This window comes from Sapajus apella, unplaced genomic scaffold (genome assembly GCF_009761245.1).
Source record: "Sapajus apella isolate SASKATOON/1434 unplaced genomic scaffold, GSC_monkey_1.0 scaffold95, whole genome shotgun sequence".
Lineage (NCBI taxonomy): Eukaryota > Metazoa > Chordata > Mammalia > Primates > Cebidae > Sapajus > Sapajus apella.
In genome coordinates this window covers 7,862,804-7,877,345 of record NW_022437035.1, presented here as the reverse complement: position 1 = coordinate 7,877,345, position 14,542 = coordinate 7,862,804, and the positions used below count along the sequence as shown (strand labels likewise).

Genomic DNA, 14,542 nt, shown 5'->3' with positions numbered 1-14,542 from the left:
AGGCAATTCTCCTGCCTCAGCCTCCTGAGTAGCTGGGATTACAGGCATGCACCACCATGCCCAGCTAATGTTTTTGTATTTTTAGTAGAGACGGGGTTTCACCATGTTGACCAGGATGGTCTCGATCTCTTGACCTCGTGATCCACCCGCCTCGGCCTCCCAAAGTGCTGGGATTACAGGCGTGAGCCACCGTGCCCGGCCTTCCCTTTTTATTTTTTAAAATTTTTATTATTTTTTTCCGAGACAGAGTCTTGCTCTATTGCCCAGGCTGGAGTGCATGATCTCGGCTCACTACAACCTCTACCTCCCAGGTTCAAGTGATTCTTCTGCCTCAGCCTCCCAAGTAGCTGGGACTACAGGTGCATGCCACCACGCCCGGCTAGTTTTTGTATTTTTAGTAGAGGCGGCATTTTACCATATTGGCCAGGCTGGTCTCGAACTCCTGACTTTGTGATCCGCCCACCTCTGCCTCCCAAAGTGCTGGGATTACAGGTGTGCGCTACTGTGCCTGGCTGATTTTCCCTTTTTATAAGGATATCCATCATACTGGATTTGGACCCACCTTGGCAACCTCATTTTAACTTGATAACCTCTGTAAAGACCCTCTTTCTAACCAAGTAAAAGCACATTCTAAGGTACTCAGGGTTAGAATTTTGGGGAGTTTTCAGCAATTCAATGCATAACAGATATTTAACTCTGTTTTTTCTTGTGCTTATTGGCCAATGTATGTTTTCTTTGGACAAAAGTCTATTCAAATTATTTGCACATTTTGATTGATTGATTGAGTCTCACTCTGTTGCTTAGGCTGGAGTCTAGTGGCGTGATCATAGCTCAGTGTAACCTTGAACTCTTGGGTTCAAGCCATCCTCCCACCTCAGTCTCCCTAGTAGCTGGGACTATAGGTGCAAGCCACTGTGCCTGGCTATTTGTCTTTTTATTGTTGACCTGTAAGAATTTATGAGATTTTGAGAGAGAATACCAGTGACCTATCAAAATTGGGCCTGCATTATAAAAGCAAGATCAAAGAGCCCTGGGTGAGAAATGGTGTTTGACTTCAAGTTCTAGACCTGTTTGTGCACCTGGGCAGCCTTGATTAGTTTCTTAACCTCTTTGTGATTCAGTGTTTTCATCTTATTAATACATTTTGTGACTGCAGTGGCAATTGAAGTGCATTGTAATTCTATAGGAAAGATGCCTGTCCTGTACTTACTGACAGTATTTGGAGACAGGAGGGTCTCAGTAGTGACCCAAGGTTATGTCTGCCTGCTAGATATCTTAGACCCAGTCACCTCTGCTGAGGGCTTCTAAGGTGCGCTGACTTTTTCTGACCGTCCTGCTGGTGTGTTTGCATGACTCTTCCCTGTTCTTGTCTCCCAGGCTCAAAATTGTCGTGTTTTTTGTTACAGATGCCAGAAAAATCCACACTGCCCCTGCCCGAAGCGCGTTCCTGCTGCGCCCCCTGCCCATTCTGTTGGCGACAGGCGGTGGATATGCAGGGTACCGGCAGTATGAGAAATACAGGGAGCGAGAGCTAGAGAAGCTGGGATTGGAGATTCCACCCAAACTCGCTGGTCACTGGGAGGTAGGAATGAGGCAGAACTGCCTTGGGTTCTCGTCCAGCAAACTGTCACTTTTCCCGTTGTTCCAAAGTTGAGATGTTTCAACAAGTCAAATACGTTTTCTTGGAGCTCATGTCTCCAGTAGCTTTTGGCCAGATATAAGAGTTACACCTTTGGTGTCACGTCAAGCTTGTATTCTGTCCCCAGACCTAACCTTGGTCTTCCCAAGGGTTCAGAGTAGAAATTCCTTGTTGTTGAAGTCTCAGAGCGTATGTTTGAGTTGGTGCTGACATCCTGGCTGTTATGATATTCTTGCCCTTGTTAGTCCGAAGAAGGCTGAAACTATTGAGCTTTTGTGATGTGGATTAGTTCTCACCAGGAACCAGACAGAAATAATCAAATTCCTTTGTCATTATTGCTCATAATGCTTCCTCCCATCATAGTCACAAGATCGGGGCAGCCAGCATTGCTGTCAAATGCATGATATATAACAAAACATCATTTTCGGCCGGGCGCGGTGGCTCACGCCTGTAATCCCAGCACTTTGGGAGGCCGAGGCGGGTGGATCACGAGGTCAAGAGATCGAGACCATCCTGGTCAACATGGTGAAACCCCGTCTCTACTAAAAACTACAAAAAATTAGCTGGGCATGGTGGCGCGTGCCTGTAATCCCAGCTACTCAGGAGGCTGAGGCAGGAGAATTGCCTCAACCCAGGAGGCGGAGGTTGCGGTAAGCCGAGATCGCGCCATTGCACTCCAGCCTGGGTAACAAGAGCGAAACTCCGTCTCAAAAAAAAAAAAAAAAACAACAACCACCACAACCAAAAAAACAAAACATCATTTTTATCTGTGCTTCCCAGTCCCAGGGCAATGCCTGACTCAGAGGAGACGTTCAGTGAAAAAGACATTCAGAAAAAAGAGGCCAGACATGGTGGCTCAGGCCCATAATCCCAGCATTTTGAGAGGCCAGGCCGGGCAGATCACTTGAGACCAGGAGTTCAAAACAGCCTGGCCAACATGGTGAAACCTAGTCTCCACTAAATATACAAAAATGTGGCGGGCATGGTGGCAGGTGCCTGTAATCTCAGCTACTCTAGACTCTGAGGCAGGAGAATCACTTGAACCCCAGGAGGCGGAGGTTGCAGTGAGCCGAAATCACATCATTGCAATCCAGCCTGGGCAACAAGAGTGAAACTCTTTCAAAAAAAAAAAAAAAGGTGTAAGTTTAACAGTTGCCTTTTTTTGTAGCCATAATTTAACAAATAAAAAATCTAAATATCTAAGGACCAATAATAGGCCTCAATACCCTGGGCAAAAGATGTGGTAACAGTTGAAGCTTTGTGATATCTGGAATGCAATGGTGATCCACTCCAAATTGCTAATAGGTCAGCTCAATCCATTCTAATAGGACCTATGATGATTAGGGCATCAGGATGCTGAAGGCGAGTCCCAACCATGCTCTGCAGTAGCTGTGTAAACTGGAACATGTCACTTTCTCTCTGGTTCCATGTCTTTAACAGTAAAACAGCAGGTTGGGTTGAAACATGACTGAGATTCCATCCAACTCTAACACAGTTTATCTAGGAATATTTGCTGCCATTGGCATTACATGCTGCATTATAGGTTTCCTTCAAAAACCCTCTTTTGGACTTTGATTTTGATTGTTTTCTTCCTGTAGAATCCAGTATATGGACTTCACTTGATTTCTAACAGCCCTGTAAAACGATGACTTAGTCAACTGACCATACAGATCCAGCTGTGGCAGTTGACCTAAGAGGTATCTGCCCCCACCCGTGTCTATGTGCCTACCCTTTGGCCTCTTTGTACACCTTGGGCTTTGAGATTATAATAACCTACCTTAAACAAAAAAAGTTTTCTGGTACTGTGTCAGAAAATCCTTTTGGTGAAGGGTAATTTCGTAGTAGTTGAGTTACACTTTCAAAGTATGCTGCACTCTGTTTCCCATGGCATTGCTGGTTTCCCCTGTAAATATCATTCTCCATTAGATTAGTAAAGTACTTGTAAGTGTAGGTAGCACATGACTATAACTGCATGAGCACCCCCCCCGCCCGCCGCAAGTGTTAAATCCAAGCTGACATCTTTCTGACCTTGGGTATTTGTGAGGCAGACTCACCCTGTGACGAACTTGCAAGCTTTTGACAAATTCTCACACACTTCAAAGGTTTCCCAAGAGAATATAAATTCGGAAGAAATTTGTCACTTCCACCGGGCGCGGTGGCTCAAGCCTGTAATCCCAGCACTTTGGGAGGCCGAGGCAGGTGGATCACGAGGTCAAGAGATCGAGACCATCCTGGTCAACATGGTGAAACCCCGTCTCTACTAAAAATACAAAACATTAGCTGGGCATGGTGGTGCGTGCCTGTAATCCCAGCTACTCGGGAGGCTGAGGCAGGAGAATTGCCTGAACTCAGGACACGGAGGTTGCGGTGAGCCGAGATCACGCCATTGCACTCCAGCCTGGGTAAGAAGAGTGAAACTCCATCTCAAAGAAAAAAAAAAGAAATCTGTCACTTCCAAAATCATAAAAGACCAATGCGAGTAGTTTTTTAGTATGTTGCTCTATTGCCCAGGCTGGTCTCAAACTTCTGGGCTCAAGTGATCCTCCTGCCTCAGCCTCCCAAAGCACTGTGATTACAGGTGTGAGCCACTGTACCTGGCCACTCCTGGATTTTCAAGTAGGACTCCAAAATTTCATTTTATGAAGGGGGAATGGTCTGGATCTGAAGTTGACATTGTAGGTTGAGTATTCCTTATCTGAAATGCTTGGAACTGGAAGTGTCTCAGATTTTCTTTTTGGATTTTGCAACATTTGTATATATATACTGAGGTATCTTCGCGATGTGACTCAAGTCTAAACACAAAATTTATTTATTTATTTATTTACTTTTGAGACTCCATCTCAAAAAATTATTAAAAAATAATCATAATTTTATGCTGGGTGTGTTGGCTCACACCTGTAATTCTAGCACTTTGGGAGGCCGAGGTGGGTGGATCACCTGAAGTTAGGAGTTCAAGACCAGCCTGGCCATCATGGTGAAACCCCATTAAAAAAAAAAAAAATCATAATTATTATCAATTAAAAATTATTATTTTATTTATTTTTATTTTTTTTATCATTTTTTTTTTTGAGACAGAGTCTTGCTCTGTTGCCAGGTGCCAGACTGGAGTGCAGTGGCACAATCTCGGCTCACTGCAACCTCCTCCTCCTGGGTTCAGGCAATTCTCCTGCCTCAGACTCCCAAGTAGCTGGGACCACAGGCACATACAACCACGCCCAGCTAATTTTTGTATTTTTTAGTAGAGACAGGGTTTCCCCATATTGGCCAGGCTGGTCTTGAACTCCTGACCTCAAGTGATCTGCCCGCCTTGGCCTCCTAAAGTGCTAGGATTATAGGCATGAGCCACCGTGCACAGCTGCTAATTTTTCTATTTTTTGTTGAGATGGGATTTTGACATGTTGCCCAGGCTGGTTTCGAAGTCCTGAGCTCAAGTAATTCACCCATCTTGGCCTCCCAAAGTGCTAGAATTACAGGCATGAGCCACTGTACCTGGCCAGTTTTAGGTTGTTGTTGTTTTTCAGAGACAGTGTCTTATTGTGCTGCCCAGGCTGGAGAGTAGTGGTGTGATCATAGCTTGCTACAGCCTTGAACTCCTGGGCTCACATGTTTCTTTTACCTTAGCCTTCCCAGTAGTGAACTACAGGTGTGCGCCACTTCACAAGGCTGGTTTTATTCTTATATTTAAGTCTTTTATCCATTTTGAATTAATTTTTGTTTATGGTATAAGAGAAGAATTCAGTGTCATTCTTTTGCATGTGGATGTCCAGTTTTGCTAGCATCATATGTTGAAAAGATTATCCTTTCCCTATTGAATGGTCTTGGAATGCTTGTGGAAATCAGTCTTACTCCCTGTTAAATGACAGATGATACAGCAAACGCTGTGACAGAATGTTGGAAAACAGGACATCAAGATTCCCACGCCTTCTCACCATGTGACTGTGATTGCTTAATCATGAGCTTCATTTTTTTTTATGCATTCACTTCCTGTCTTTGTTTCTATTTTTTTTTTTTTTTTTTTTGAGACGGAGTTTCACTCATGTTACCCAGGTTGGAGTGCAATGGCGCGATCTCGGCTCACCGCAACCTCCGCCTCCTGGGTTCAGGCAATTCTCCTGCCTCAGCCTCCTGAGTAGCTGGGATTACAGGCACGCACCACCATGCCCAGCTAATTTTTTGTTTTTTTAGTAGAGACGGGGTTTCACCATGTTGACCAGGATGGTCTCGATCTCTTGACCTCGTGATCCACCCGCCTCGGCCTCCCAAAGTGCTGGGATTTACAAGCTTGAGCCACCGCGCCCGGCTGTTTCTATTTTTAAATTAATTCAGCTGTTTTTTTCTTTTTCTTTTTTTTTTGAGGCAGGGTCTGGCTTGTTGTCCAGGCTGAAGTGCAGTGGTGCAATCACAGCTCACTGTAACCTCAACATCCCGGGTTTAAGCAATCCTCCCACCTCTGCCTCCCAAGTAGCTGGGACCAGAGGCATGCACCACCATCACACCCAGCTAATTTTTTGTAGAGATGGGATCTCACTATGTTGCCAAGGCTGGTCTCAAGTGATCCTCTTGCCTTGGCCTCTCAAAGTGCTGGGATTCCAGGTGCGAGCCACCATGGAGCCACACTCTTGGCTCTTCCTCAGTGGTGACAGGCACTCAGCTCCTGAAGTCTCTGCTTGACACTGAGGCTTTACCACCTTAGTTGATTCTGGTATACTGGTAGTTTGTGCCACCATGAATGATGTTGCAGTGCATACCTTTGCACGTAAGGCCTTTTCCTCAGGGTGAATGTCTAGGTGTAGGATTGCTGCCTGAAAGGGTATGGACACTGTCATGGTTTGTGGCATGCGTTTGGCTTCTAAAACAATTATAGTATTTCCCCCTTATCCAAGGTTTCATGTTCCTGCAGTCTCAAAATATTAAATGTAAAATTCCAGAAATAAACATTCCTAAGTTGTTTTATTTATTTATTTTTTTTGAGACGGAGTCTCCCTGTCGCCTAGGCTGGAGGGTAGTGGCATGATGTCGGCTCACTGTAACCTCCTCCTCCTGGGTTCAAGCAATTCTCCAGCCTCAGCCTCTCGAGTACCTGGGATTACAGGCTTGCGCCACCACGCCTGGCTAATTTTTTTTTTAGTAGAGATGGGGTTTCGCCATGTTGGCCAGGCTGCTCTTGAACTCCTGACCTCAGGTGATCCACCCACTTGGGCCTTCCAAAGTGCTGGGATTATAGGCATGAGCCATCGTACCCAGCTACAATTCCTAACTTTTAAATGTCTCCCTGTTCTGAATAGCATGATGAACTTTCACTCTCTCCCACCTAGGATATGCATCATCCCTTTGTCCATTGTGACCTCAGTGTCCATGCTGCCTGCCTGTGAGTCACTTAGTAGCTGTCTCAGTTATCAGATCAACTTTCGTTGTATTGCAGTGCTTGGGTTCTGGTCACCCGTATTTGGCTTAATAATGGCCTCAAAGTGCAACAGTAGTGATTCTGGCAATTTGGATTGCCGAAGAGAAAGCAGTAAAATGCTTTCTTTAAGTGAAAAGGTGAAAGTTCCTGACTTCAAAAGGAAAGAAAAAAAAAAATCACGTGCTGATTTTGATAAGATCTATGGTAAGAATGAATCTTTTATCCATTGTGAAGAAGAAAAAAATTTTTTTGCTTGTTTTGCTCTTGCCCCTAAGACTGTAAAAGTTACATCCACCACTTGCCAAATGCTTAGTTAAGGTGGAAAAGGCGGCCAGGCATGGTGGCTCACACCCGTAATCCCAGCACTTTGAGAGGCTGAGGTGGGAGGGTCACATGAAAAACAAACTAGGCAGGCATGGTGGCACACACTTGTGGTCTCAGCTTCTCAGGAGGCTAAGGTAGGAGAATTGCCTGAGCCCAGAAGTTCAAGGCAGCAGTGAGCTATGATTGTGCCGCTGCACTCCAGCCTGGATGACAGAGTGAGACCCAATTTCAAAAAAAAGGGGAGAAAAAAGGTAGAAAAGGCATTAAATTTGTGGGTGGAAGACATGAACAGAAATGTGTTCCGATTGATGGCAGTTGGGTTCCTTATTGTTGGTGACTTTGGGCATCCACCAGGGGGTCTTGGAATGTATCCCCCCTCCTGCTGATAAGGGGGCCTATTTGTAGTTTGCATCGTTGTGTACATGAACCACACTGGATATCTGCAAAACAGAAATCACAAATGAACATGATTTCTTTCTTCTTGAATTCCCTTATTCATTGGCCAAATCTTTGACTTCCTTCTATGTGCTGGGTCCCGTTGAGATGCTGGGGATCTACCAGTGAACAGAATCAGGGCTTCCCTTGTTAGTAGGGAAGACAGAGGAGCAGCAGATGGACTCATAGGCATGTCAAATGGTTGAAATGCTGTGAAGAAAACTGAAACAGGTAAAGGGTACAGGGTGCCCCAGGGCTCGAGGGGAGCTAGGCTGAGACAGAAAAGGAAGGCCTCCTCAGTGCCATGCAAGCAGAGACTTCAGGAGCTGGGAACCTGTCACCACTGAGGAATAGCCAACGTCTCCCTGGTTCCAGCGATTCTCCTGCCTCAGCCTCCTGAGTAGCTGGGACTGCAGGTGCACACCACCACACCTGGCTAATTTGTGAATTTTTAGTAGAGATGGGGTTTCACCATGTTGGTCAGGATGGTCTTGATCATCTGACCTCGTGGTCTGCTCACCTCAGCTTCCCAAAGTGCTGGGATTATAGGTATGAGCCACCGCACCCAGCCCCTTAATTCAATTTTTAAATCACTTTACTTTCAGCACAAACTCTACCTTTTCACTTGTTTATTCTGTTTATATTGGCTCATTTATGGCCAGGAACAGTGGCTCATGCCTGTAATTTAAGCACTTTGTAATCCCAGCTACTTGAGAGGCTGGAGCAGGAGAATCTGAAGGTCAAAGTGGGTGGATCACCTGAGGTCAGGAGTTCAAGACCAGCCTGACCAATATGGTGAAACCCCATTTCTACTAAATACAAAAAATTAGCTTGGCATGGTGGTGCATGCCTGTAATCCCAGCTACTCTGGAGGCTGATGCAGGAGAATCACTTGAACCCAGGATGTGGAGATTGCAGTAAGCTGAGATTGCACCATTGCACTCTAGCCTGGGAAACGAGTGAAACTCCACCTCAAAAAAGAACAAAGGCCAGGCACGGTGGCTCACTCTGGTAATCCCAGCCCTTTAAGAGGCCGAGGCAGGTGGATCACCTGTGGTCAGGAGTTCAAGACCAGCCTGGCCAACATGGCGAAACCCCGTCTCTACTAAAAATAAAAAAATTAGCTGGGCAAGGTGGCAAGTATCTGTAATCCCAGCTACTTGGGAGGCTGAGGCAGGGAGAATTGCTTCAACTCAAGAGGTAGAGGGTGCAGTGAGCCAAGACATGCCATTGCACTCCAGCCTGGGTGACAGAGTGGACTCTGTCTCAAAACAAAACAAAAAGGATGTTTTTATGTTGAGTTTTTATTTCACAGAATGATGTCGCTGGAAAGGGTAGAGGCCTGGAGTAGTGGCTCATGGCTGTAGTCTCAGCACTTTGGGAGGCTGAGGTGGGCGGATTACTTGAGCTCAGGAGTTTGAAACCAGCCTGGGCAGTGTGGCGAAAGCTCATGTCAACTAAAAATACAAAAATTAGCTGGATGTGGTGGTGTGGGCCTGTGGTTCCAGCTACTTGGGAGACTGAGGTGGGAGGATTGCTTGAACCAAGAGGTAGAGGTTGCAGTGAGCCAAAATCACACCACTGCACTCCAGCCTGGGTGACAGAGCAAGACCCTGTCTCAGAAAAAAAAAAAAAACAGTAGCTTGAAATCATGCTCTGGAAAGCTGCTTGCTGAGTCACTCAGGCTGAAGACCCAGAGTGTTCCTTTTAGTTCCGTTTAGCCCTGTGGCGGGGAGTGTGCACAGCTTGAATAATGCTTTTTGGCTTCCAGAGTGCTATTCCGTTGAGTCCCGACTCAACCTGTGGCCCACCAGTAGGCAGAGGTGATTTTGTGCAGGGCGCGAGGGCCCTCTTGAAGGCAGGATGTCAGGGACTGCTGAGAAGTAGAAGAGCTCCATCCCTGAATTTCTTTTCAGGAACTCATGATGTCCTGGGAACACTCCTGGTTCATGGCCAGAATGTTCACTTGGGCTCCACAGGCCTGGCTTGTGGCTTTGTCTGTTGACATAGGGACCTGTGCCAAGAGTTGCCATGAGTGAGCACAGACAGAGGTGGGAAGATTGCTTGAGCCCAGGAGTTCAAGACCAGCCTGACGAGGCAAGATTCGGTCTCTACAAAAAAATACATTAAAAAATTTGGCCCAATGTGGTGGCTCACGCCTGTAATCCCAGCACTTTGAGAGGCCAAGGCAGGCGGATCACCTGAGGTCAGGAGTTCAAGACCAGCCTGGCCAACATGGTGAAACCCTGTCTCTACTAAAAATGCAAAAAAATTAGCCAAGCATGTTGGCAGGTGCCTGTAATCCCAACTACCTGGGAGGCTGAGGCAGGAGAATTGCTTGAACCTTGGAGGCGGCGGTTGCCGTGAGCCGAGATTGTGCCAGTGCACTCCAGCCTGGGCAACAAGAATGAAACTCTATCTCAAAAAAAGAAAAGAAAAGAAAAATTAGCCAGGGGTGGTGGTGTGCCTGTGGTCCCAGCTACCTGAAAGACTGAGGCAGGATAATCACTTGAACCCAGGAGTTTGAGACCAGCCTGGGCAACATAGCAAAACCATGCGTCTCCATACATCCATGCATATATGTATAAAACCATTAGCTGATAGTTGAGATGGAACTGTTTTTTTTTTTTGGTGGAGGCTAGAGAAGGATGGGGGCAGATGTCGGAGGGGGAGGGAGGGACCTATGGGTGTCCTCACTGCCTGTTTTGCCTCTCCTGGGGCAGCTTTGTCATTTCCTCTCCTCTGTTCTTGGCCAACAAGCTGTTTCTCTCTCTTCCCTGTTCTCCCCGCTTCCCCATTTCATCGCCCTTCATCCTCCCTTCCCCGCCCCTCCACAGACCCAGGGGCATTCGGTGAAAATTCTGCTTACCGTTAGGTTAAGTGGAAGTGAGTTTCCCATGGGGTAGGGGCATGACAGCAAGGGATGGCGGTCCAGACTCTCCAGAAGGGAAATGGGGCTGCTGTCGTGACCGGACCTGCCCCACATATTTGGGCCTGAGCTGCATCCAGTCACAGTGTCCTGAGTTCCTTTGTGTTGTCTATGCCCTGTGGATCCAGGTCTTAGGGGAGGGCTGGTTTCATCCTGGGACCACCACCACCTGGCAGCAGGCCCACAGGGAAGGGCGGGTACAACCAAAACACATCTGCCTAGGTGGCCATGGGGCAGGCCCAGGCTCTCCTAGCCCAGCGGTTTGGAGGTCAAGAAGGCCTGGCCCAAGGGGAGGCGCTTGCTCAGCTTTCGGCTCCTGTGCCAAAGGCAGGGCAACCTCTGGGTCTGTCTTGGCTCAAGCCTTATTTCTGGAAGCGTGGATCCTCCTTCCTTGCCATTCAGTTTAAATGTTTAGGTTACAAACATTTTGAGTCAGAAATTTCAGTCAGAGCTTGTAATATTAGGACATGACATTAGGGAGTCAAGAGCTTTCCTCTGCACTGATTCAAGTTGGCTAGTGCCAGGTGAGGGCACAGGGACACTTTCTTCTTCAGAAGAGTGGATCCAAAAGTTGACCTTTTTCCCTGACCGAGTCAGCATGGAGAAGAGAGTTGTGCTTTCACAAAAGCAGAGATGCTTTTCTGTAGCTTTCAATGTTTCTTCTCTGTAAAATAGAGGACGAAGGAGTTCTCAGGTCTTCAGTCACTGGAGCAAAGTGACATGCATGTCTCAGCGTGAGTACCTGAGCAGGGCTCTCAGGTCTGAACGGAACAGCTCTGTGGCTCCCGCGAGCTGGTACAGGAGGAAGTACAGACGAGGATCTGGTTCAGAGCAGTGTAAGACCAATTGCCAATTTAGAGCTAATGAGAGATGTCTAATGGTAAATATGTAATCTCTCTTTTTTTTTTTGAGACAGAGTTTCTGTCACCAGGCGCCGGCTGGATTGCAGTGGCGTGATCTCGGCTCACTGTATCCTCCACCTCCCGGGTTCAAGCAATTCTGCCTCAGCCTCCCCAGTAGCTGGGACTACAGGCATGCGCCACCGTGGCCAGCTAATTTTTGTATTTTAGTAGAGACAGGGTTTCATTATGTTGGCCAGATGGTCTTGATCTCTTGATCAAGAGATCACGAGGCCTGCCTCGGCCTCCCAAAGTGCTGGAATTACAGGCGTGAGCCACCGTGCCTGGTCTGTAATCTCTTTAAAAAAAAAAAAAAAAAAAAACTTCTTCTTTTTTGAGACAGGGTCTTGCCCTGTTGCACAGGCTGGAGTGCAGCAAGCAGAGTGATCATGGCTCACTGCAGCCTTCACCTCCCGGGCTGAAGCGATCCTCCCACCTTAGCCTCAGCCTCCTAAGTAGCTGGGATTACTGGCGTGCTCTACCATGCCTAGTGCGTGCCAGTAATCCCAGCTACTTGGGAGTTTTATATATATAGATTAAATATATAATATTTTAATATATATATTAAAACTTAGGATTTTATATGTATATTAAAGTATATATATGTATTTTTTTTTTTTTTTTTAGAGTTTCACCATGTTGCCCATGCAGGTCTCAAACTCCTGGGCTCAAGTGATATGCCCATCTTGGCCTCCCCAAGTGTTGAGATTACACGTGTGAGCCGCCGCACCTGACCTAATATGTAATCTTTTTTAAAAAAAAAGAAAAGGCTGCCGGGCGCGGTGGCTCAAGCCTGTAATCCCAGCACTTTGGGAGGCCGAGGCGGGTGGATCACGAGGTCAAGAGATCGAGACCATCCTGGTCAACATGGTGAAACCCCGTCTCTACTAAAAATACAAAAAATTAGCTGGGCATGGTGGCACGTGCCTGTAATCCCAGCTACTCAGGAGGCTGAGGCAGGAGAATTGCCTCAACCCAGGAGACGGAGGTTGCAGTGAGTCGAGATCGCGCCATTGCACTCCAACCTGGGTAACAAGAGCAAGACTCCGTCTCAAAAAAAAAAAAAAAAAAAGAAAAGGCTGTCCGCAGTGGCTACGCCTGTAATCCCAGCACTTTGGGTGGCTGTGGTGGGCGGATCAAAGGTCAGAAGTTTGAGACCGCCTGGCCAACGTGGCGAAACCTGTCTCTACTAAAAATACAAAAATTAGCCGGGTGTCGTGGTGGGCATCTGTAACCCCAACTCAGGAGGCTGAGGCAGGAGAATCGCTTGAAATCAGGAGGCAGAGGTTGTAATGAGCCGAGATTGTGCCACTGCACTCCTGCCTGGGTGAAGGAGTGAAACTCCTTCTCAAAAAAAAAAAAAAAAAAAAAAAAAAAAGGAAAAGAAAAACTTAGGTACTTTTTTTCTTCGAGACAGAGTCTCACTCTGTCATCCAGGCTGGAGTACAGTGGCGTGATCTTGGCTCACTGCAATCTCCATCCCTGGGGTTCAAGCAATTCTCCTGCCTCGGCCTCCTTAGAAGCTGGGACCACAGGTGTGTGCCACCATGCCCAACTAATTTTTGTATTTTTTAGTAGGGTCAGGGTTTACCATGTTGGCCAGGCTGGTGTTGAACTCCTGACCTCAAGTGATCCACTCACTTCAGCCTCCCAAAGTGCTGGGATTACAGGCTTGAGCCACCGCGCCCGGCCCCACTTACATACTTTTTAACCAGATCGGGGGAAGGTTGTATAGCCATCGAGTTGCGTCAGGGCAGGGAGTTGGGAGAACTCCCCACTATACAGTGTTGGCAACTCTCGGGTTTCCTGACATCTGGGCAGTCTGGGTCCACTCAGAATGAATTTTTCTGACCAGCTTCTTGGTCTCTAGTGTGTCGAGTTGGGAGGTGTTCTTTCTTCCTTGAACAGAGGATGCAAGTGCCTATGATGGGAAAGCACATACCAGTCCCATGCGTCTTTCCTCCTCCTCCAAGCCTTGCTGGCCCTCGGAGGTGACTATGGAGGTGGAAGGGACCTGTCTACAGAGTGCACCATTGTGGGCATCTGGTCTCCCCCTTCAGCCTCAAAGGAAACACCAGCACCCAGCTGGGGCTGCCTCGTGGCTGCCTAATGCCCCTGGACTGAGCAGACAGGAGCCCAGTGGTTAAGGGTTCAGTCCACAGCTCCCACCGATGAGCCAGCTGCAGGAGGCTGTAGGGCACATGGAGGGCAGCCCCAGTGCTCTGCCTCCCGCCAGGCCAGGAGAAGCTCTGTGTGTGGAAAGTGGGCTGGGATTTTTCTCCCCAATAATAGAATTTAGAGGTTTTTCTGCTGTTTAAAGCAAAGTGTTTCTTCTTCTTTTTTTTTTTTTTTTTTTTTTTGATACAGAGTCTCCCTCTGTCGCCTAGGCTGGAGTGAAGTGGCATGATCTCAGCTCATTGCAACCTCCACCTCCCGGGTTCAAGCAATTTTTTTTTTTTTTTTTTGAGACGGAGTTTTGCTCTTGTTACCCAGGCTGGAGCGCAATGGCACGATCTCGGCTCACCGCAACCTCCGCCTCCTGGGTTCAGGCAATTCTCCTGCCTCAGCCTCCTGAGTAGCTGGGATTACAGGCATGCGCCACCAGGCCTAGCTGATTTTTTGTATTTTTAGTAGAGACGGGGTTTCACCATGTTGACCAGGATGGTCTCAATCTCTTGACTTCGTGATCCACCCGCCTCCGCCTCCCAAAGTGCTGGAATTACAGGCGTGAGCCCCCGCACCCGGCTCAAGCAATTTTCTTACCTCAGCCTCCCGAGTAGCTGGGACTACAGGCGTGCACCACCATGCCAGGCTAATTTTTGCATTTTTAGTAGAGATGGGGTTTCACCATGTTGGCCAGGCTGGTGTCAAACTCCTGACCTCAGGTGATCCACCCCCTTGGCTTCCCAGAG

The 14,542-nt window shown here is 47.4% G+C and overlaps 1 protein-coding gene and 1 long non-coding RNA gene across 2 annotated transcripts in view; both read left to right on the top strand.

The window, feature by feature from the left end:
• The first annotated feature begins 1,396 nt into the window (after positions 1–1,396).
• PISD (phosphatidylserine decarboxylase) overlaps positions 1,397–14,542 on the top strand; it is a 31,739-nt gene continuing 18,593 nt past the window's right edge. The window contains exon 1 of the mRNA XM_032256591.1: positions 1,397–1,582. The gene's annotated coding sequence lies outside the window, so the exon portion shown is untranslated. The remainder of the gene's footprint in view (positions 1,583–14,542) is intronic.
• The window catches only part of LOC116535494, a 28,185-nt gene continuing 21,981 nt past the window's right edge, over positions 8,339–14,542 (top strand). Inside the window, exon 1 of the long non-coding RNA XR_004262228.1 lies at positions 8,339–8,351. This is a non-coding gene — a long non-coding RNA (uncharacterized LOC116535494). The remainder of the gene's footprint in view (positions 8,352–14,542) is intronic.